The sequence below is a fragment of the Haemaphysalis longicornis genome, unplaced genomic scaffold (assembly GCF_048455015.1).
Source record: "Haemaphysalis longicornis isolate Haplotype H1 unplaced genomic scaffold, Haemaphysalis longicornis Haplotype H1 scaffold_10, whole genome shotgun sequence".
NCBI lineage: Eukaryota > Metazoa > Arthropoda > Arachnida > Ixodida > Ixodidae > Haemaphysalis > Haemaphysalis longicornis.
This window is the reverse complement of record NW_027526204.1, coordinates 134,561,178-134,583,089: the sequence shown is the minus strand read 5'-3', so window position 1 is coordinate 134,583,089 and position 21,912 is coordinate 134,561,178. Positions and strand designations below refer to the sequence as shown.

Sequence of the window (21,912 nt, the reverse complement as noted above, 5' to 3'; positions counted from 1 at the left end):
GGGGGGGGGGCGCTTTCCCGGAACGGCGCGGAAATTTGAAATTAGCCCTGAAGTGGAGGGGGGGCGCTTGCACGGGTGGGGGCGCTTGCTCGGAATTTTACGGTAAAGACAGCTCGCATCAGAGAATCGCAGTGAATTGATAAAGAATACAAGAACCGGTGCACATTTTGATATTTGTACGAATGAAGACAGCATGCAATTAGCTTTCCCACTGGTCCCTAGGAGCAGCAAAACTCTTTTGCTCTTAAGCTTCCATAATATTTGGGGAGAGGATTATCTCCCTGCCTTTGTAACAGGTTCTTTCAGTTGAATGAATTCCCGTATAACGGAGAAAAATTAGAAGAAGCCACAAGTCGTTGACTCTTTGTAGCCTGATTGGAAAAGTTATCAAGTTTTACTTTCTTCATTGGTCTACAAAGCTCTTTTTATCTTCGTGTTTTTTTTGGTGAGATGCATCCTTTCCTGTGCTTCACATAAAATTTTCAGTGGATTGAGCTTTTTTTTTGGCAGTGTGCTGATTTCCTTATGGCTTAAAAATTTGTTCTGCTCACTGCATTTTCTAACTTTTTTCTTGTGATTAAAAAATGTTTACAATTGTGGTGAACATTGTATTTCTTTGTGCCCCACCTGCCTTGGGTTTCAAGCCTTCTTTCTGGACAGACAGACGGATGGACGCACAGACGGACGGATGAACAGATGGACTGACTAACTGACTGATTGACTGGTTGATTGATTGATTGATTGAGTGATGAATGAATGAATGAATGAATGAATGAATGAATGAATGAATGAATGAATGAATGAATGAATGGTGCAGCTAATATTACCCGTATGCATTTCTCGTATGACAAGGTTTAAAACCCAAAGATTACTGAGTGCTCACAATTCAACTATGGTGATGCCATTTAATGAAGCCGTACCACTATTCCATACATGCTGATTCAAAATTTATTTCTATTAAGTATGTTTTAGTGCTCAGTAATAATCTGGTTAAGGGGGGACACTGCTCTTAAAACCGCTCCTTTTAATTTTCACGTAAACTCTCTGAAACTTGCCAGTCTTGCTGCTTTTTTCTTCACTTATTTGAAATGTGCCATTATTTTTTTAGTGAGTCAATTAGTTCCCAAGATAATTAGAAATAATTAGCCATTTTTGGAGGAACTATAGATAAGACAGTGTTAGCTGTAAAACTGGAATCTTTGCATTTTTCAATACTACCCTGGTGAATGCAATAAGAGAATCGGTTTATTGATGCATCACTTGGAACTAATTTTACAGCGCATTAAGCTTTGGTGCCACCAGTGACAAGGAACCATTTTGAGTGCCAATTTCAAAGACCAAGGTTTAATGAGCTGTAAAATTAGTTCCAAGCGATGCATCAATAAACCGATGCTATTATTGCATTCACTAGGGTTCATAGTACTGAGAAATGTAAAGTTTCCAGTTTTTATGACTAACACTGTTTTTTCTATTGTTATCTTGGTAATTTCTATAATTATCTTGGTAACTAATTCACTGACTCAAAAAACTTCACAGAGTTTACTTAAAAATTAAAAGGTGCGGTTTTAAAGCACTGTACCCCCCCTTAAATAAAAATAAAGGAGCTAAGTCTCCACTCATTTCAGACAGACACTAAGAAGAAAAAAAAGAGCTAACTGTACTGATAGAGCAACGTTCCTAGTTTATGAACATACCCCAAAAGGAAGAAGCAACGCTGATAAACCACAAAATGACAAAAAAGAAAAAGAGGAGGTTCGGCAGCACTACTTTGGATCATCCCTCGCACCGTTGTAGCTCAAATGGCAAAAGCCGAAGGCCGGAGCTTCTTACCAATACTGTGATAGAAAGCACTAATATGCATGCTTGCAAACACGCAAACGAAGACCTGGTGCCCCTGGCAGGTAGTCTTTACAGCTACAATCAGAATGCCCTGCTGTCTTTTCGGCAAATAGTGATGTCTTGCCCAATGAAAACAGAAATATAAAGGGGTAGGAAAGTAAATAAAAAAGGCGTGTTTTTTTTTTTTTTTTTTTGCTGCCTAATCTCCAAGCGCAGAAAGCACCTTTTATCCCCAGACTCTTAAAGAACACAATTGGTCTAGTTTTCGTGATGAAACAGCAACTCAGTTTGCCTGGGATGCCTTGTGTTAAACTTACGTCCATTTACACGTACAGTTGAACCTCGTTTTAATGAAATAGTATCACAACACTAATTTAGTTCATTATATCCAATATTCGTTGCAAGAGTCGAGTTAAAAATAGGCTTAAACAAATTGGCAATCTGGCTCCCACAAAAATCATTGATACAAACACAAAACATTTTAAACTCCGAAGCCACTATAAACAAAATAACTTTGATTTCAAACTCAATGAACTTGTACAGGAAATTACAACAGAACAAAGTTCATTCGACAAAACAGGCTTATGTTGTGTGCGTTTTTTTTTTTTTAGAAAGGATGTGATCTATCTGGCTATTCACAGCACTGAGCAGGATGAAATTTTTCACAGACTCCACGAACAAAAGGGCTCATTCTACTTCTGCCGTTTCAGACGCTGGAAGTTTTTCCAAGTAGTTTCTCGGCCTACTGGCCAATATTTCTTCGTTACATCTGATACTGCGTGTGGCTCTCATGGTTTCAGTTTCGTTATGGAAGAATAGGTCTCATCGAAATGAAGTGTAACCAACTAAAGTCCATATTTAGTTCGCTATAGCCAGTAATTTGCTTTATCACTGTTCGTTATAACAGGGTTCAACTGCAAGAGTCTATGTGACCGCAGGCATGGCCATACGAAAACAGTGCAACCCAAACAGTCATTGAGAAAGAGAGCCGGTCCACGGGAGCCCAGGACCCAAGAGCCGTACCAACGATGCAGGACTTTGAAAGCGGGTCCGTGCTTCCGGTGCCCGGAGTCGGTCGGTGTCTCGCCCCCGAGGAGGAGTTTGTGGCCCCCGCATTGCGCAGAAAGTGTTTTGACGGCGCCGGCGTCACCTGTGCTACTGCTGCTGCTGCTGCAGCTCTGGAGCCTCTGAAAAACAGAAAACGCACCGTAAAAGAAAGGCTTGGGCTTGAAGGTGCTTCAAAGCAATTCGGGGTGGGGGGGGGGGGAGGGGTTGGTTTGGGGTTTTGGGACTGACATGATAGAGTAAAATGTGCAAAAAAGACGAGACAAACACAAGACGGACCCCACATGGTGTAGACCAGTGGTTCACAACGAGTGTGTTGGGGACCCCTCCAAGGCTTGTAGAAGTGATGGGGGACCCCATGATGAACTACGTTGATCATTCTCATAATTTCCAAGAATCTGCACTTGCAAATAAAGTCTCCAACATACTTATCAATGTCCGCCTTTTGTGTGACTTTTATGTTGACACCTGTCATTCTGTCAAACAATTTGCTCTTGCAGCTAATAGTCACCCAAACACATACAAGCTGCCATTTGCGTGTCTGGCTTTTCGTCAGAGCTGGCGTGTCGTGTAAAAAGCTAATGTTAAACCATGGGTGCACTGGGTACACTAAAAATTAATCATCATGTAACGAAGCCACCTTTTTGTGTTTCCGCAAACTTTAGCAAAAAGGAAAAACGGAACCGGGGGGAAGGGGGGGGGGGGGTAAAAAGTGTCAGGCTGGGTTTCGCAGACCCCTGAAATGCCCTTGCGGACCCCCCCTTCGAGAATACTGGTGTAGATAAACAAAATTAGTTTGTTTTCTACACACATATAAATAGCTACCAGTTGATGCGTAGAAACAAACAGAAAAAAAAGACACATTCGCTGTAGCATGCAAGCTGCCTCCAACCCATCATTTCTCATGAAGAAATGCAATTTCTTTGCACAGTAAAGAGGTTGAGGCAACTGTTGCTTTTTCGTTTGTTTTTTAGCATCGACAGATGGTTATGCATGTGTATGTTAAAAATAAACTCATGCTGAGTGCTAACTTTGAGGCTCACTAAAAGGGTTCAACTTAAATTGAGGACGACTCAGCGAGCAATGGAACGGAAGATGATAGGTGTAACATTTTAAGGGACAAGAAGAGAGCGGAGTGGGTCAGGGAACAAATGCATGTTAAGGACATATTAGTACAAATTAAGAAGAAGAAATGGACGTGGGCAGGTCATGTAATGCGAAGGCAAGATAACCGCTGGTCATTAAGGGTAACAGAGTGGATAGCTAGAGAAGGCAAGCGTGGCAGGGGGCGGTAGAAAGTTAGATGGGCAGATGAGATCAAGAAGTTTGCGGGTATAAATTGGTCGCGGTTAGCACAGGACCAGGATAATTGGAGATCTATGGGAGAGGCCTTTGCCCTGCAGCGGGTGCAGATAGGCTGATGATGATGAATATCGTCAAACGAAACTAGAGGCCCACTACAATCTCCCACTCATGTACCTTGGGAGTGTCTAAGGCCGGTGCCAACCAGTCACACAAAGAAGCAAGTCGCTGTAAGGTCAAGCACCTAAGGAGAGACTTGCAGGTGAGTCGCCACAGCTCCATCTATTTTCCTTACTTTCTAGCATAGTCATTGGAAGTTTGCATTAAAAGTTCCATCATTGTTGTTTGGTTAATTTCAGTCTTTTGAATGAACTAAACATATCTTGTCTTCACGGTCCTTTTAAGTACAGCCTTGTCTCATAACGAAGCAGCGCACTGCGTCAGCAGATGTCTTCATGATAACTAAACGTTTTGTGAACCATCCACCGGCACTTATGTAGACTGATATAGAAAATTTTCTTTGACATACTTTAAAGACAGATGGGCAAAGTTAAATTGACTCGTGGTTTAGTAATGAACAAATAGCATCTCTTGGTGTGATAGACAATGGCGTTTTATACTGATCCTTGCTAAGATGAGCAGTAAATCGTCGGGTCCTGATTTCTGATTTCATTCTTCTTCTCACGATGCTGAAGATTATGATCGCGATTTTGAAGGCATCAAAATCTTCACAAAGTGGCCCCATAGCACTTCCTGAAATGTAGGAAGTAGTGCATTTTAGGGGCAAAGCATCTTTGGGGCACGTGCTATCGGTTTTTCCTGTCATCGTCTCAAGTCGTCACAGTAAGTCAAGCTGTTAAACGGTGGTCAAAAAAGGAGTGTATAGTGGATAAAACCAGTTCGGGATAAACTAACATGTTTTAAGCTAATTTAAAATACAGGAACAATCAGGATTTAATTGCATTAATAACAGAAACTTGTTAAATTCCGTCTCGAAATAAATTTGAAACGCCATGTTCTCTTCTGTAAAGCATACTTCTTAGCAAGCTGCGGCATGTGACACGAGACAACTTATGGCCAGTCTGTCTCAAATTTAATTGCTTAAATCCGGCTCAAGGCAAGTGAGGGCGCCACCGCCTCAGTAAGCGCGCGATTGCTCCTCCCACCGGCGCTTCTCTGGCGCACAATTAGCGCGCGCCGTGTGAAAAGAGAGACGTATAATACAAAAATTACTCAATTAAAATATAATTAAACAGTATAGGTAAAATAATCGTGTTCTTAAGTGAATAAAAACTGTTAACCGCGTTAATTCTTCGTCATATTAGGCCTGCAGACTTTCGCTTAAAATAAGCTAACAGCAGTAGGTCCCTGCACAGCGATTAGAGCTATCCTGTAAGAAGGCTTTCCAGCATGCCACTCCGTTCTTACGTTTCGGAGGAAGCAGAAAGGGGTATGAAATAAATATGTGCACCCAGATGACTATTGTTCCTTTGTTTACTGAAACCGGCTAATGCAAAGCTGCCCGATTTCACGCGCAGAATCCTGGCGGAAATTATCGTCTGCTTCACAGGCATCGTCGTGGTTGCTCACGACTGAGAATACAGCTAGGCCTAACTCCAGCAAACATGAAGTTGCTAAATCACGTTGAGTAAAAGCACGGTGTTTTTGAATGCAGAAATGTTGCCTATTCGTGTATTAATCAGTGACTGCCACAAGAAAGAAGGGGCGAAAAAACCTTAAACGGTCTGAAACGCTAAGCGAGTCGTTATTTATGTACTACTACTGAGGCTGTCAGGTTGCCAAATTCTCACCCGCTTGTGCTGGGATGAAATAGCGCGTTGAAGTTCAAAGACGACGAAGATGTAGTGGCATTCGATGTGCCGGTAGTCGGATGACTAAGGGAAGCCGAGGGGGCACGTGCATTCATGCTTGGAGTGAACAGGAATTACACACAGCTGTTAAATGCGCCCGGTACCAGTGATACGTCCGTCCCACTGGTGGAGATCAGTGGTCCGTCCGCAACAGCCGCGATGTATCGTCTGCGGTGCAGCGGGCCCGATTGGAAGTCCACAAAGTCGAACTTTATTTTTACCAGACGAATGGTGAAAATTATGTAAATGCAGACAAGAACAGAGAAAAATTAGTGTTGCCCTGCTATAATTAATTACGCGTTATAATCACAGACGTACACCCCGTGAGAAGTTTAACGTTTGTGCAACGAAATGGTATGCCGGCGGGCAAGACAGCCATGCAGCGCTTTTTTTTTCTCAACAGCGTAAATGCTTAAATGAAGTGCTAAATCAAATCGCCTAAACCGAACTGGCGGCCTCAAATATGAATACTCAAGCGCCTGTGATGACGGTCGATCTGCTCGGCGGTCGTCTGCTCGGCTGTGGATGTGACGTCACGGACCTGTCACTCGATAACTCGACAGTTGTATAACCATAGAAAGAGAAAAATGATCAAACAAAGGTGTTCGTTTGCGTGCACGGGTAGGATATAAAACACGCTGTAGGAATACGCGAAATTGACATAAAGCGCGTTTTCTTACAAGTCATCTTTATGCATAGCAGGAGGTTCACGGGGACATTTACCGCCTGCAGGTCGTCTGCAATTCTGACGGGCCAGACCAGCCGTTATGAAAAAAATACGTTTTGCAATAACTCATGAAAACACGTTTTAATGGTTCCATCACTGTCTAAGAGAGTATAGATTATGAGAACAGTCCGTAAAGGCTGTGTACATACGACAAACCATTCGCACGCGGTCAAAAACGGAAGCAGTTCGTCTGCAAGGTTCACCGCTGTACAGATGTTTTCGCGTGCGGACAACCTTTGCGGACTGCTTTCGTAATGTATCTTTTCGAAATAACATCAAAACGATTCCAATGTGCTTTTTTTAGGTTGTCCCAAAAGTTGAAGGTTTATTATTATTATTATTATTATTATTATTATTATTATTATTATTATTATTATTATTATTATTATTATTATTATTATTATTATTATTATTATTATTATTATAGAGTCGTTAGAGGCTTCTGCGTCTCAGAAACCGGCTGACTTCTGGAGGTATGTACGCGGCCGTTCTAAGGAGTCTAAAGAACACATTAGCCTGCTTAATTCCGATGGGGAACAGGTTGAGGATGTCGCCACTAGCTTTGCTCAGTACTTTCATTCTGTCTTTCAATTGCCAGATGGTCACGACGAACGCCTGTCGTTTAATAATATGTCTAATTTTAGTACACTTATGTTCGATGAAAAACTTGTCAATGATAGCCTTAAACGGATGAAACCGTCATTTTCCTGTGGTGCAGACGGAATTCCAGCAGCCCTCATGAAGGTTTACGGCAACATTTTTGTGCCTGTCTTAACTTCCATTTATAATAACTGTTTACTTTTCGGCAAATTTCCTCGTGCATGGAAGATTGCTCGAATTTTTCCAATATTTAAGTCTGGTGATAAGTCAGCCGTTACCAACTATCGCCCAATCTCACTCCTTTGTGTCGCCTCAAAACTCTTTGAGTCAGCTCTGCACAACGTTCTTGCTGCCTGCGTCAAGAACGTTGTGATACCAAATCAGCACGGCTTTTTCTCGGGTCGATCGACGGTTACAAATCTTGCAAGCTTCATGACTCAGGCTTCGGCTGCAGTTTGTGAAAACGGCCAGTTGGATGTTATTTATTTTGACCTCAGTAAGGCGTTTGATGTAGTGAACCATAAATTATTAATTAACAAGCTTACTATGTCCGGTGTTGATGCAAGTCTTGTTGCCTTGTTGTCCAACTATCTCCTTGACCGGTCCTTTTACGTAGATGTAAACTTCAAAAGGTCTAGTGTTTACACTGCAACGAGTGGTGTACCTCAGGGTTCTGTGCTGGGTCCACTATTGTTTTCTATCTTTATCAATGATGTGTCAACAGTGTTAACAAAATCTTCATTTCTTCTCTATGCTGATGATGTCAAGCTATTTAGGCACATTAGCAGTTTTCAGGACTGCTGTGCCTTGCAGAGGGATGTGTCGGAATTATCGGTCTGGTGCAGCAAGAACTGTCTAATTTTAAATCCAGCTAAAACAAAGGTTGTCACGTACAGCCGGAAAACCCATCGTCTACTGTTTTCCTACAGTATAGGGGGAGCTCCTTTGCAAAGGGTTGAGGAGATTAGGGACCTCGGGGTTCTTTTCGACAGTACCCTCTCTTTTTCTTCTCATATTAGGCTCATCACCCGGCGAGCGCTCCGAAGTCTTGGAAATGTGTGTCGGATTACAAAGGAATTCTCTTCTCCAGATGCATTTCTAATGCTATACAATGCAATATGTATCCCCCAGTTAGAATATGCTTCTGTTGCCTGGAACGGCATCTCCAAATCTAGTAGTGAATTAATAGAACGTGTGCAGAAGAAGTTTTTATCCATATTTAAGCACCGTCATCACAATCACAGTTTTCATCCTGATTCTGACTTACCCATAGTTACTTCCATCCCTTCGTTGACCTGCAGACGTATGCGTGCAGACCTTACATTTCTTCACAAAATTGTTCATGGTGACTTTTCTTGCGCAGACCTGCTTAACTGTTTAGAGTTTAGTGTTCCACAGAGGCCCACCAGGTCGCATCGCCCTTTCTTGACCGCTGCGCGCAACTCCAATCATTCTCCAGTGCGCAGAATACAGAATTGCTACAACCGCTTCTCTGAACGCCTTGACATCTTTCAAAGCTCCTTTACGATTTACCGTAGTGCGCTTTTGAACACAGTATGTTAAACATCTATGATATCTCTGTCGTTCGTTTTTCTTTTTATTATTGCTGAAATTTGGTTTCTCTGTGGTTTTGTTTAACCAATATAGTTGCCTGTTTTTGAAACTGTTTACTTATCATGCTTGTCTTATCATTTGTCTCTATACTCTTGTCATTGTTTTTGTCGTCTTACTGTTAAACTTTGTTCTCTGCTTGTTGTGTATTCATTACAATAAGCTGAGCCACAAAGGCATCTTCTTTTTCTTTTTTACCTGTACCCAGGCTCTGCCTGTACTTTATTTCTGTAATTTTCGCTACTTCAGTTTGTGTTTCTTGTCGCTTGTTTGTTTCTTCCAATATGTTTCTTGTATTTTGTTTTCATGTAACTATCCGTGCGCCAGCACTCAGGCCTCTGGCTGTTCCTGGGCACGTAAATAAACATGATTGATTGATTGATTGATTGATTGATTGATTGATTATTATTATTATTATTATTATTATTTGCAATGGTTGGTTTGGCCCGTACAAATCCCCGACGATAATGTTCCCGTAGACTTCGCGATTTATAAAAGAACAAAAAAATATGCATCTTATTTTAAATTTTCGATGCTCGGCCTGTTCTTCTTTTTACATACGTAAAACTCACCAATTTACACGAGAGATAATTGAAGCTTTCTATATAAGACAGAAACATGAAAAGTGTGTCAGCCACGCGTCGGTGGCATTACATGAAAAATAATTCCTCTTCTTATCGAGTTCCTTAACTTAGGTGTTTTGTGCGTTGTTTGTTGTATGTGAACTTTGTAATCTTGTGTTTATCGAACCCTGCAACCACTGTAATCTTGTGTTTACCAAACCACACTATCGAGGGTTTGACTTAGGCACGTGTTCATTCTGAGTATATATTTGTGTTTTTGCGTAATAAAAACAGTTGCGAGTTAGCGCCATCCTGTGTCTTCTATTCTTTCGTCGTGTTTCAAGCGCTATTTAACGATATAAACAAACACCTCTTCTCGTCTTTTTTTCCGCACTAGACGTGTTTTCAGAATAGCTAAAACGTTATACGCCATGTCAATTTCGTTTTTCGTTTATTTTTCATGGCCGTGATTATACACATATTTTCCTAATAAAACGCCGCTTTACGGAAAAAGGATGTCAGCTCCTTGGAATTACAACTACTGATGCCATCAAGCTACTGTTGATCACTGTTTTGGGCACTGCAGTGATGCTGTGTTGGGGACGCTTGAATGGATTATTTATTCAGAAGAAGGTCGTAACTCCGTCCCCAATCCGCTTCTTGCCTTTTCGAGATGTTCATCGGGTGCCATACGATATTCTTCATTCTACTGCGATTGTACAGCCTACGGAAGTTACGGAACTGCCTTGGCGCTTGCCTGACCAGCACGCGTAACCACTACGGCTAACCAAATTCATTGTTAGGGAGGAGGCCATTTGTAGTCGCGGCCCGCGCGCGGACTTGTGTTGCTAAGATAACCTCTCTCTCTGCTTTGGTGCGGGACGTTTATGCTGCGCAAATTTAAGCGATCCACCGGAAAGGCTAACATCTTCTGGACACGTGCACGCGTCAGCTTGCCCCAGTTAAGAAAGCACCGATAATCAGTCCTAATGACCTGCTTCTTGTTGGACGTCAGCTGTTCTTTGTCATTGTTAATCGTTGTGTAATCGTCGTATGTAAGCTTGCCTTAATCTCTCATGCACAAAAGGAAAATATTTGACGAAGGGGTAAGGTCTTTCTTATTCTTCTTCATCCTAGTTTCTCTTGTTTTGAAGATTATTTTTGTGCCTTATGTTAGCGTTCTTTTCAGAAAATGGTTCTATTGACAAAGAGAGAGCCAAGTAGCGCTACACACGGCGTTCCGTATGAAAACGCAGCCGGATATCACGTTAGTGGAGTGTTCGTAATATCGCCAAACGGCGCTGCATGACCCGGCGTCACTTAAAGTGTAGCACGACGTCGCAGGATTTGCATTTTGGTGAAACAAATCACATCACTGCGGTCACCACTGTCTACATATCACTCACCACCACACGTACCAAAGTGTCACACGAAAGTCATTCATTGTCGCGAAACGTCGGCTGGGGACAACCAGAGCAACTAACCGCCTTCGCTTGGGCCAATACGGACTAGATTGGTTGGGCACGTAAAGCGCTAACCACATGGATAGATTTTGCAAGGGAAACGGGAAGCGACGCGACGAGCGACGAACTACTTTACGCCACGGAGGAAATCGCTCATCGCTTCGCTCGTTCCTGGCTCGCCAAAAAATGGCCAAAAAACATCACTCATCGCCAGGAAGTGAACTCAACGACTAGTCAATAAGCCGTAAGGGGCGCAACTTCCGGCTTACGGAGAGAACGAGCGGCGGCACAGTGCATCCAGAAAAGTACGACCCTATACGTTTATTTTCCATTTATGTGACAAATTCACGCATATAAAAATCATGCGGCCGCGTGTGTAATTCGATAATCTGATTGGGCGCTCTGCGGCAATACTGGGATATTATCTCTATGACTGGGATCACGTTTAGCCGTCGCTCGCGCCATCGTTCGCACGTGGCTGCCACATCACTGGGATATTGTCACCGAGGGGTGGCTGCAGCCATATAGTGAGAAACTCTATGGCTGCAGCCATTCATGCATACGTTTCCGAGACCAGTCTGCCCTGTTAGCTTTGATTCTGGCATGCACTTTTAAGTGCGAATGCATATCTTAAGCGACCCTGAATCACGCGTCCACCGCCGTCCGTCCATCCGCACCACATACCCACTTAGGGCGATTGGCCAAGAAGAGTTCCTAATTTCTTTAGCACATACCTACTTAGGGCGATTGGCCAAGAAGAATTCTTTCGCATCACCCGTGCATTCCCACTTCCCCATCGACGACTGCTGCTTCGCCAGGAGCGGAAGTCGGGGCGAGTACTGCGGCGTCTACCTCGTCGGTCACGTCTACGCGAACCTCGTGTCGCACGCCGTGTCCACCTCGCCGGTCAGGGACGAGTCGCCGTACAGTGCCGTCTACACCGACGCGTACTCGGGCGACGGAATCGTGGTCGTCACCCTCTACCTCGCGCCAAACATCTCGCGCGACGACGTCGTCGAATACGTGGACGCGGCGATGGAGAGTGTGGCCAGGCGCGTAAAGCCCTCGGACCCGGTCGTGGTTGTTGGGGACTTTAACGTGGACGTGCGAAAGGGCGGCGAGTGGTTGATGGAATACATGCTCGCCAACCACTCCATGACGTGCCTACCGCTAGAGGCTTCCACCACCATCAACGACAGCTACATCGACCTGGCCTTTGCGAGGAACTGTCTGATACGCGCGGTCTTGCAACAACTCTTGACCGTACATTTCAGTGACCACAAGGCGGTCATAATGACCGTCAACTACAACGACAACACCAACAAGTGCTGAATAAAGAATACTGTCGTTTCACTTTACTTGCGTGTGTGTGTGATCTCCTCGAACATACACTTTAATTCACCAAGATTTCCAGAAAACGACTAACGGGGTGTGTGAATCCCCACTTGATCACGCGGGGGTGTTAAATGCAACTAACGGGCGAATGCGAACACAGTTCAACATAACTCCCCCTCATAGCATCACACGTGCATTCGCACTTCCCCATGCTCCCCTTCGGGGAAATGCGGGTGAATTTTTTTCCTGGTGCAAACTCTACTTGCAACTTACCACCAATTCTATTTTCTCTCTTTCTGCGTATAAATCGCTAGGTTTATAGTTTTCCGATGTTTTAAGCGGGCGCATTAGCCCTTCTCACGCCCGATTCCTGGTCAATCCCCCACGTGGGTATGTGCCAAGTCACCAGGAACAACAACAACAACAACGGGCGATTGGGTTGAGCGATAGCTCTTCGCGTCACTCGCAGTGCACACACTGTGTCTGTTGCAGGCATTCAACAAAGTCTTTCTTCCTTCCTTCCTTCGCAAAAATCGCTCCATGTGGTTAGCGCTTAACGCGAAGAACTGGCAACACGATGACTATCAAGGCAACAGAGTGGCTAGCGACAGACGGGACTGGAAGAAAGGGAAGGCCAGTAACTCGATGGAAAGATGAAACCAAAATCTGCGGAGTCAAAGCATGGCGAGAGAGGAACTGCAGGAGGAACGTGGTAGAAGCCTTCGTCGACGCAACAAGGCTGATGACAATTATGAGAGCACACAGGCCATCCTCCACAAAGGGTAAAATCGTCACCCGTACGATCATCTCGTTCACGAAAGCATAACGCATAAAAGGCAGTACAGGCTAACGGCATCTTCAACTCTAACAGGGTACCAATGTGGATCCGCATAATGCTTGCCTTAGACTAGCTGCTCCAGTATCAGGACTCGCAGGGGCGTAGGCTAGCTGCGCGGCGATTGCTCCCGGCGGCTGTTGAACCCTTCTTCCCATTGCGCCGTGCCAGAGCAAAGCTCGATCACAGCTGGAAGCATCACTGACAAGAAAAGCCACGACTGTCTCTCTGGACAGGATTGGCGTCATTGCACTGATTTAGAGTTTTAAAAACAGGCTTTTTAATCACACCAGTGACACAAACAGAACGTCATTTTCGTTATTTTTCTATCTTCTTTTATTTCGTCTCTTTCTTCCTCTTTCTTCTGCCCTGTAATCTATCGGGAATTTTCCTTCCCCCTTTCCCCCTTCCCTCGTCGAGTAGCTAGTCGGTGTCGACATTCCGGCAAACACCTCGGCTTTTACTCTAAGAACCTTCTCTCTCTCTCCTCCAATCCAAACGTTTGTAGGCTGGGATGAAGATAAAGAAAGCCTCACGCCCCTGCTCTGCCATCATCATTAACGTCAGCGTAGCGATGGACAAGCGGTACACGTAAAATTTTTCCCCAACGGTGGACTTCGGGCATCTGACACCTACACGCTCTTCTCGGCAGGTCGTAGCGTCTGGAACACTGCATGCGTCGCTGAGTCCCGATCTAAGGAGATCCAACACCCCTCGCAGTGGTCAGGGTGCATGACGTGTCAGCGACGGGCGATGTGGAACACTGCGCTCATGAAGACCTTCTCAACCGTGCAACTGACACTAGCGCATTGATACCTCATCTTTATAGTTCCCCAAGGTCAGTGGCTAAAGCGCTTGTAAGCGGTCAACAAACCAGCTCGTAAGCGGCCCTGTGGTACTAGCTTGCAACGCCATGTCTCAGTCCCACGGACTCACACCGGCCTCCCAGAACGACACTAGATTTGCTGGTGGATCCACTCGGCAGATTAATCGGCTTTGCTACACCTGGACGATCGACAACTTCAGCCTTTGGGGAGCTGAGTTGGGCCAAGAAATCAGGAGCCCGGCATTCTCACCTGTTGGTGACGGCAACGTCACGTGGTGTATCGTCGTGAACCCGAACGGCATCAGCGAGGACAGCAAGGGACACGTCTCAGTCTTCCTGCTCCTCCTGTCTTCCGAAGAAAGCGAAGTCCACGCCGAGTTCAAGCTGTCCATCATCGATGCCACAATGGAGGAGACCAACCTCTGGACCAGCGAAGGCCCGAAGCGCTTTCTCCGAGGCGGTTATCATGGCTGCGACAAGTTCATACGTAGAGAATGTTTGCTCGCCGACGCCAGCCGCCTGCTGATCGAAGGCAACCTCGTGGTCTTCTGCGAAGGCGTTGTCTTCACGGGCTCGTTGGACGTCTCCGCGCAGAACCCCGCCATGCCGTTGATGGGTCCCGGACATCCCTTGCACGACGGACTCGGTCATTCAGTCGAGAACCAGAAGTTCAGGGACGTCGTCATAGTTGTGGACGGGCAGCAGTTCCACGCCCACAAGGCGGTTCTTGCAGCCGCCTCCCCAGTGTTCGCTACCGTGTTCGAGCACGATTCGGCGACGAACGGTTCGACTCGCCTGGACGTCACGGACACCGACCACGCGGTTTTCCGCCAGGTGCTCCTGTTCATATACACGGGCCGGGTGGTCAACATCGACGCAATGGCCGCGGACCTCCTCGTAGCCGCCGACAGGTTCTCCCTCGGACACCTAAAGTCCATGTGCGAAACGTCGCTGCTCTCGCATCTGTCGGTGAGCACATCCGCCGAGCTTCTGGTCTTTGCCGACACGCACGGTGCACAAGACTTGAAGAACCACGTCATCGAGTTCATTGTCGCCAATTCGACGGAAGTGATGAACACTTCCGGTTGGAAGACGATGGCTCGCCAGCAACCGCACCTCGTCGTCGAGATCTTCCGGGCGCAGCTGCTCGAGCCCGTGGTGCCCGAGGGGCCACCGCAAAAACGAATGAGGAAGTTTTAGGACATGCTCTGGGAGAGAATACAAGACACCCGGTCTCTTGCTTAAATGACTAAGAGCTTTATACAAGTTGGCCACTGACAGGATTACCGCTCGTGATGACGTAGCACCGCTCTTGACTTTTGAAAGGGACGGAATGGAAGCTTGGCGCGTAACTAGTGCGTTGTTGCCAAGGCGAAACATTTATTCCTGTGCTGGAAGCAATGCTGATTGTCACAATCGGTTACAAGCAGCAAGGAGTGTATGATGTTCAGCTTTTGCGGGCGGCGGTGAAAATAAGACAGACTTCTTATAAGACATACTTCTGAACTAGGCAGATGAAAATGGAAAATGAGACGAAAACACAAATTTCAATACAGAACAAGTTAAACCACAGATGTCTATGTTACAAAATATGTAGCACAAACGAAATGGAAGGAAAGTTCTATAAGTATTTCTTTTCTCTGATACACTTTGGCTACTAGTCGCAGCGCCTGTGGAAGGCCATGAATTGTACGTCTGCCTTGAATGATTGGCCACGAAGTTGGCAAGCACATCGGGCGCGATGCAGAAAGCTAATTAAAGGTGGTCATCAGCTGCGCTTTGTACCGACCGACCGGCATAAAAAAATACATCACCCTTATTAATAGAACAGCGTGTAGAATTGTGTCCAGAAAACGATTTCAGAATACGAAAAATGCACAGAATTATTAGAACAGCTGGGTCTCAAAACCAGGACGTCAGCGCCAGAACTCAAAACTTTGAGGCGACAGAGGCCAAACGGCTGGTTTCTTTTACCAGGAGGTGCTCGTAACACGCATATTTTTTTTTATTTACAAACATTACAAGGACGCCATGTTACACGTTGGCGAATTTTGGTGTCTAGGGGAAAGGGGGTAGGTTATGGGAATTGGGGTAGAAGTGGAAAAGATCCAACGGGGTAGTAAGCTAAAAGAAGTGGTGGAGGCCAGATGTCTCGAGGAAGTTCTGCAAAGCAGTGAGCAGGCGCTGTTCTTTGCTTGGAATAAAAAGACTTGGCAATCATTAAGACTAGGTGGGCTTGCCAATCCTACTTTTAGGTGCACAGCATTTAAGCGCCCGCTCCTGTTGTTTCTCGGCGCATCGTCCCTTGTTGTGACCTACAGAACGAAGGGGACACCGAATACATGCTCGATAGAACGGGGAGGAAAGCGGCGGAAGAAAGTATGGCGAAAGTGTGAGGAGGAGGGCGGTATGCAGAGATGGCGCGAAACATTCCCTCCGGCGGCGACGCGCTACGTGATAATTGTGTGAACGAAGAAGCCGAAGATAGGGCGAGCAGTCGAGTACCCATGTTAAATAGGTATTTGCACAGGTCTCGTCTGGCGCCAACAGCTCTGTGCAGCTATTGCAACGAAGACGAGTCTGTCGAACACTACCTTTTGACATGCCGACGTTTTTCTTTCCCGACTGAGACGTCAGTCCCTGGAGGTGCCGCTTTACAGTTTGGGCATATCCCTAACAGTGCCGGCTATACTATCGTTCGGGGCATCCGAAACGGGGTTCTGCCGCCGGGATGTATGCTCTGCCCTCCTGCGCTGCATTGAAAATTCAAAACGATTCTCTTTATGATTACGATTGGTCACCCTCGCTTTGATTTTTCAGCATTTTTTTTTCCTTTTTTTTCTCAAACATTTTTCCAACCGGTCTAAATTATCTTTCCTAAACGTCTCGTGATTAGATAAGAATTCCATTCATTTTAACCATCCTCTGTTGATTGGCCGATCCCCTGATTTGGTATGTGCCATACCTAAAGGCGCAACAACAACAACAACAACAGGACAGCGGAGGATGAAACTATGGCGAAATGCGCCAGACATACATGGTACCCCGCGGCGACGCGCTACTTGGTGCGTTCGCTGATGCGGGGATCTCTTCGCGAGACACAGCAGGTATGCGACGTACCCCAGAAAACTGCAGTTCACCCTGCGGACAAATTTCGCATTACGGAGTATCGCAATCGTCAGCAAAATTTTTATAAGGCTTGTTGTCGACAGTCGGCAAAGCGAGGGAAGTCCCACAGAATGTGTGAAGTGCCATCATTGGCTGAGCAACATGAACACTGGGGATCACAGGAGCCATGAAGAGAAAATACAACTTCTCTAATTTGAAAGAACGAGGATTCAGTATCTCACTCAGCTCCATTAGAGCCACAAAAGATGTTTTTTTAACGAAAAAAAAAGCAAGAAGTATTTAAAACTTTCAAATTTTGCGCCACAGTGACGTGTTATGAGCAAGAATGACGTCATACGGGCCAACAATAAAACACAATTTTCAGTGCGTTAACTGCACGTTAGCATTCAAGTGATGCGGTCAAACGGAACTAGAGGCCTTATTCCGTGACGTCATAGAAAAGTTGCGGGAAATTGCCAAGGGGGTCGCGACTGCTTCACACGTTTTCTTTAATATCTCCGCTATTTGTTCGAAGATTGCGATGATATTGGTATCATTGTTATCGGGACGAAGCAGTCTTTCTAAAAAACCCAACTTGTATTTTGTCTTCATGGCTCCTTTAAGCATCTGGTAGCGCGAAGATGTGGTGTTGTTATCCTGCGGGTGATGCTTTACCATTTCCTGGGCCAGTGCTGAGGTTACCAGTTCCGCAAGAGAAGAGAGGGGGCGTTCAAAGCGAACCAGTACGTGGCGCAAGGTTATTCAGTAAGTGACTCGGTTGTACATATCCAGGGCAGATTGGAATATCGCGAGTGACATCCCTTTCACAAAAGAGACGAAAAATATATAAAGAAATGGAACGATATACGTATATAAAAAAATCTGATGGAAACATCTAGCTGCAGGCCAGCAGAGGAGGAGGAATAAACATGTATTCAACTGTATGGGTTCCCTTGCAGGAGGCCTCCTTGGTTCAGGAAGCCTTGGTCCTTGGCTGCCCGGCGGGCCCTGTCCACCAGTCGTTGCTGGTCCAGGCCAGCAGAAAAGCCAAAATATTGCCGCAAAGAAATAATGTCGAGCGGTCGCACGCCCGAGGCAAAATGGCATTGCAGAAGGGCTGAGTGAAAGAATAACTGATGTTGAAAAAGGAGGAGGAAGAGGAAGAGGAGATGAAGGAACAATTTTCGCTAGAAGGAAATGTTCCAAGCCTTTTTGGATAGAGAGGTGGGAGTGGGAATTGCGCTGGCTATAGAAGTAGAAAAAAATGACTTTGTGTTCGCGTTCACGCAGCCATTTTCTTGCCTAGTTCAGCCTCAGTCGAAGCTGGTCAACTGGAGGTGTCCCGTTACAGAGCATGGGCGCAATGGGTGAGATGGGTTGCGTGTGAAGAGCAGACACGCATCTCTAGGCTGCCCATGAAAACCAGCATCAATGGAAAATTGTGCAATGAGCGCCTTGTTTCATCAATCTGAGCTTTGACAGGGTTTCCATTGTTGCGCGATTTAATAGCTTCACTGTGATCGCCACTCTCCACATATCACCTACCGCCACAGCAGTGTCACCTGTCAAATCACTTTTCCCACACTGATATCGACTGAACGTCGGCCGTCAAATGTCAACTGGTGATATCTAGCGTGCCGCGGCCAATCTTCGCGCACGAGTATGATGACCACCTCTACAATTATCACCTTCGCACCCCACCATAACTTCCCCTGACCACTGGACGGAGGCCCTGGGCCGCTCGGACGAAGACTCCCAGCGCCCACTGGTCACCCGAGCACAAGCCGCGGTGGCGGCCTTTGGGGCCGTCATGGCGACCCCTTAGGCCAGTGGTGTCAATAAAAGTTTTTATATATATCTCTCTCGCCCAAGCGCAAAAGAAATTGGCTAGTCGAAAGGCTACGTAGGCCGCCTTTCGACTGGAAGGCGAACCTTCAGCCTTAACAGGACACTTGTATACCGTGGCCACTCAGGCCATGGTTACCGTGGCCTGAGAAGCAGCTTTTACAGTATAAGGAGGCGAATTGGTGCACGTAGATACGAGGTGATTGCTCTTTGCAGTTTTTAAACTCCCCACCCATTGATCAGTGCCAAAGCTAAGCTCGATCCCCCATGAAATCATCCTTGACAAGAACAGGCACGCACTATCACCGTCTCAGGGTGATATTTGTGTCTTTGGCTTTTCGTATCCAAACATTACTAGGCAGGGAGGAAGACGAAGAAAGTCTCATGCTCGAGCTGTGGGGCTGTGGGCCGTCATCATCATCGTGACGATGGGTAAGCAGTACGTGTAAAAATTTATCGCCAGCGCTTGACTTCAGACATCTGACCGCTCACATGCTCTTCTCGGCGGGTCGCAGCTCCTGGAACATAGCATGCGACGCTGCGTCGCGATCTGAGGAGAGACCCCGCAACCCACATCTCCCGCCGTCGTCGTCGTGCGTGACGTATCAGCCACAGGCAGTTTAGAACACCTCGCGCTTATGAAAACCTCCTCCAGGTTTCAACCACGCAACTGCCACCGCCACGTTGCCGTCTCAGTTTTATAGACCGCCAACGCCAGCGGCACAGGATCCATTCAACAAGCCACCACGCCAGCGGCCCCGCCGAACTCGCCTGAAACGCCATGTCGCAGTCCACTACACCCACGGCAGCCTCCCCGAACGAGGCTAGAGGTGCCGGCGGATCCCCACAGGAGATTGCTCGGCTTTGCTACACCTGGACGATCGACACCTTCAGCCTTTGGGGAGCTGAGTTGGGCCAAGAAATCAGGAGCCCGGCTTTCTCACCTGTTGGTGACGGCAACGTCACGTGGTGTATCGTCGTGAACCCGAACGGCATCAGCGAGGACAGCAAGGGGCACGTCTCAGCCTTCCTGCTCCTCCTGTCTTCCGAAGAAGGTGAAGTCCACGCCGAGTTCAAGCTGTCCATCATCGATTCCACAATGGAGGAGACGAACCTCTGGACCAGCGAAGGCCCGAAGCGCTTTCTCCGAGGCGGTTATCATGGCTGCGACAAGTTCATCCGCAGAGAATGTTTGCTCGCCGAGGCCAGCCGCCTGCTGATCGAAGGCAACCTCGTGCTCTTCTGCGAAGGCGTTGTCTTCACGGGCTCGAGATCGTTGGACGTCTCCGAGCAGAACCCCGCCATGCCGTTGATGGGTCGCGGACATCCCTTGCTCGACGGGCTCGGCCATTCAGTCGAGAACCAGAAGTTCAGGGACGTCGTCATAGTTGTGGACGGGCAGCAGTTCCACGCCCACAAGGCGGTTCTTGCAGCCGCCTCCCCAGTGTTCGCTACCGTGTTCCAGCACGATTCGGCGACGAACGGTTCGACTCGCGTGGACGTCACGGACACCGACCACGCGGTTTTCCGCCAAGTACTCCTGTTCATATACACGGGCCGGGTGGTCAACATCGACGCAATGGCCGCGGACCTCCTCGTAGCCGCCGACAGGTTCTCCCTCGGACACTTGAAGTCCATGTGCGAAATGTCGCTGCTCTCGCATCTGTCGGTGAGCACAGCCGCCGAGCTTCTGGTCTTTGCCGACACGCACGGTGCACAAGACTTGAAGAACCACGTCATCGAGTTCATTGTCGCCAATTCGACGGAAGTGATGAACACTTCCGGTTGGAAGACGATGGCTCGCCAGCAACCGCACCTCGTCGTCGAGATCTTCCGGGCGCAGCTGCTCGAGCCCGTGGTGCCCGAGGGGCCACCGCAAAAACGAATGAGGAAGTTTTAGCACATGCTCTGGGAGCGAATACAGGACACCCGGTCTCTTGCTTAAATTACTCTAAGGGCATCACCTAAGCTTTCCTGCTGAGGTGATCGTCTCACCTCTCACATTTAAAGCGGGGGGGGGGGGGGGGGGACGCGATCACTGCACTGTAGTAGTGTGTTCTTGCCATTTTTTTTTTGTGAAGAAAAATTGAACTTGAATATTTATCAGCAGTGTGGTGGTAAAAAACATTTTTTATTGAGCAGCCAAGGGAGCTGGAAAGGGACGTGGTCAGCCTCCTACGTCCAGGAGGCCGCGAGCCTGAGCCGAATCCAGGGCTCGTTGCACCAGGGCGATTTGATGCTCCGGCGCCGAGCTGGTCAGCGCAAACTCCCACTGCTCAAGGGAGGGGGAGTGAATGGGGTGGGGGTGGGGGCGGTGGGGACATGAATACACAAGGTGGTAGGTTGTGAGAGGGGTGTCACATTGTGGGCAGTTGTGCGGAAAAATGGACGGAGATATGTGGGAGAGGATAGTGTGGTTGTAGAAGGTTTCTGTTTGTAGACGCCGATATATGTGAGCTTGGTGGTTGGAGAGGCTGGTGTGGAGGAGGGTATGTTCTTCTGGTGTGTGTGCTGTAGGTAGAGTCCAGCGGAGTTAGGATTTGATGGTCAGAGATGAGGCGCTCGGCGGTGTCGGTCCTTGCGGTTGGGAGTGCCCGGGTGTGGCGAAATATTTTTTTTTTTTCTGGAAGCAAAGCTGAGTGCCACAACCGATATCAGGCGACAAGGAAGTATTCCTCCGATGTCCAGTTTTTGCGGGTGGCCGGGAAAGCGAAACAGAGCTTTGAATTTAACAAAACGAAGGAAGCTTACACTAACGCGTGGGACTTGAAGGTAGCGAAGCTGTTCGCATCCTTCACGACCATCCCGAAGGGTTAAGCCCTCGATTGCAGCCGATTTACTTCTTCTACGCTGCTACAACGACATTTATTCCATCACTGTTGCTGTAAGTGTGAGCTTCATTTTTTGGAAGTCATAATCATT

The 21,912-nt window shown here is 46.9% G+C and overlaps 1 protein-coding gene and 2 pseudogenes across 3 annotated transcripts in view; 2 read left to right on the top strand and 1 right to left on the bottom strand.

Annotated features, from left to right (window-relative positions):
- Positions 1 to 21,912, bottom strand: part of LOC144159372 (mutS protein homolog 4-like) — a 98,420-nt gene that overhangs the window by 18,541 nt on the left and 57,967 nt on the right. For 2 of the 3 annotated variants that reach the window (XM_077690810.1, XM_077690809.1), the window contains one exon: positions 2,863 to 3,026. The exons of the other annotated variant lie outside the window; for it this stretch is intronic. The gene's annotated coding sequence lies outside the window, so the exon portion shown is untranslated. The remainder of the gene's footprint in view (positions 1 to 2,862; positions 3,027 to 21,912) is intronic. 3 annotated transcript variants of the gene reach the window in all.
- LOC144160117 (speckle-type POZ protein B pseudogene) lies at positions 14,125 to 15,237 on the top strand (annotated as a pseudogene).
- LOC144160116 (speckle-type POZ protein pseudogene) lies at positions 19,772 to 20,890 on the top strand (annotated as a pseudogene).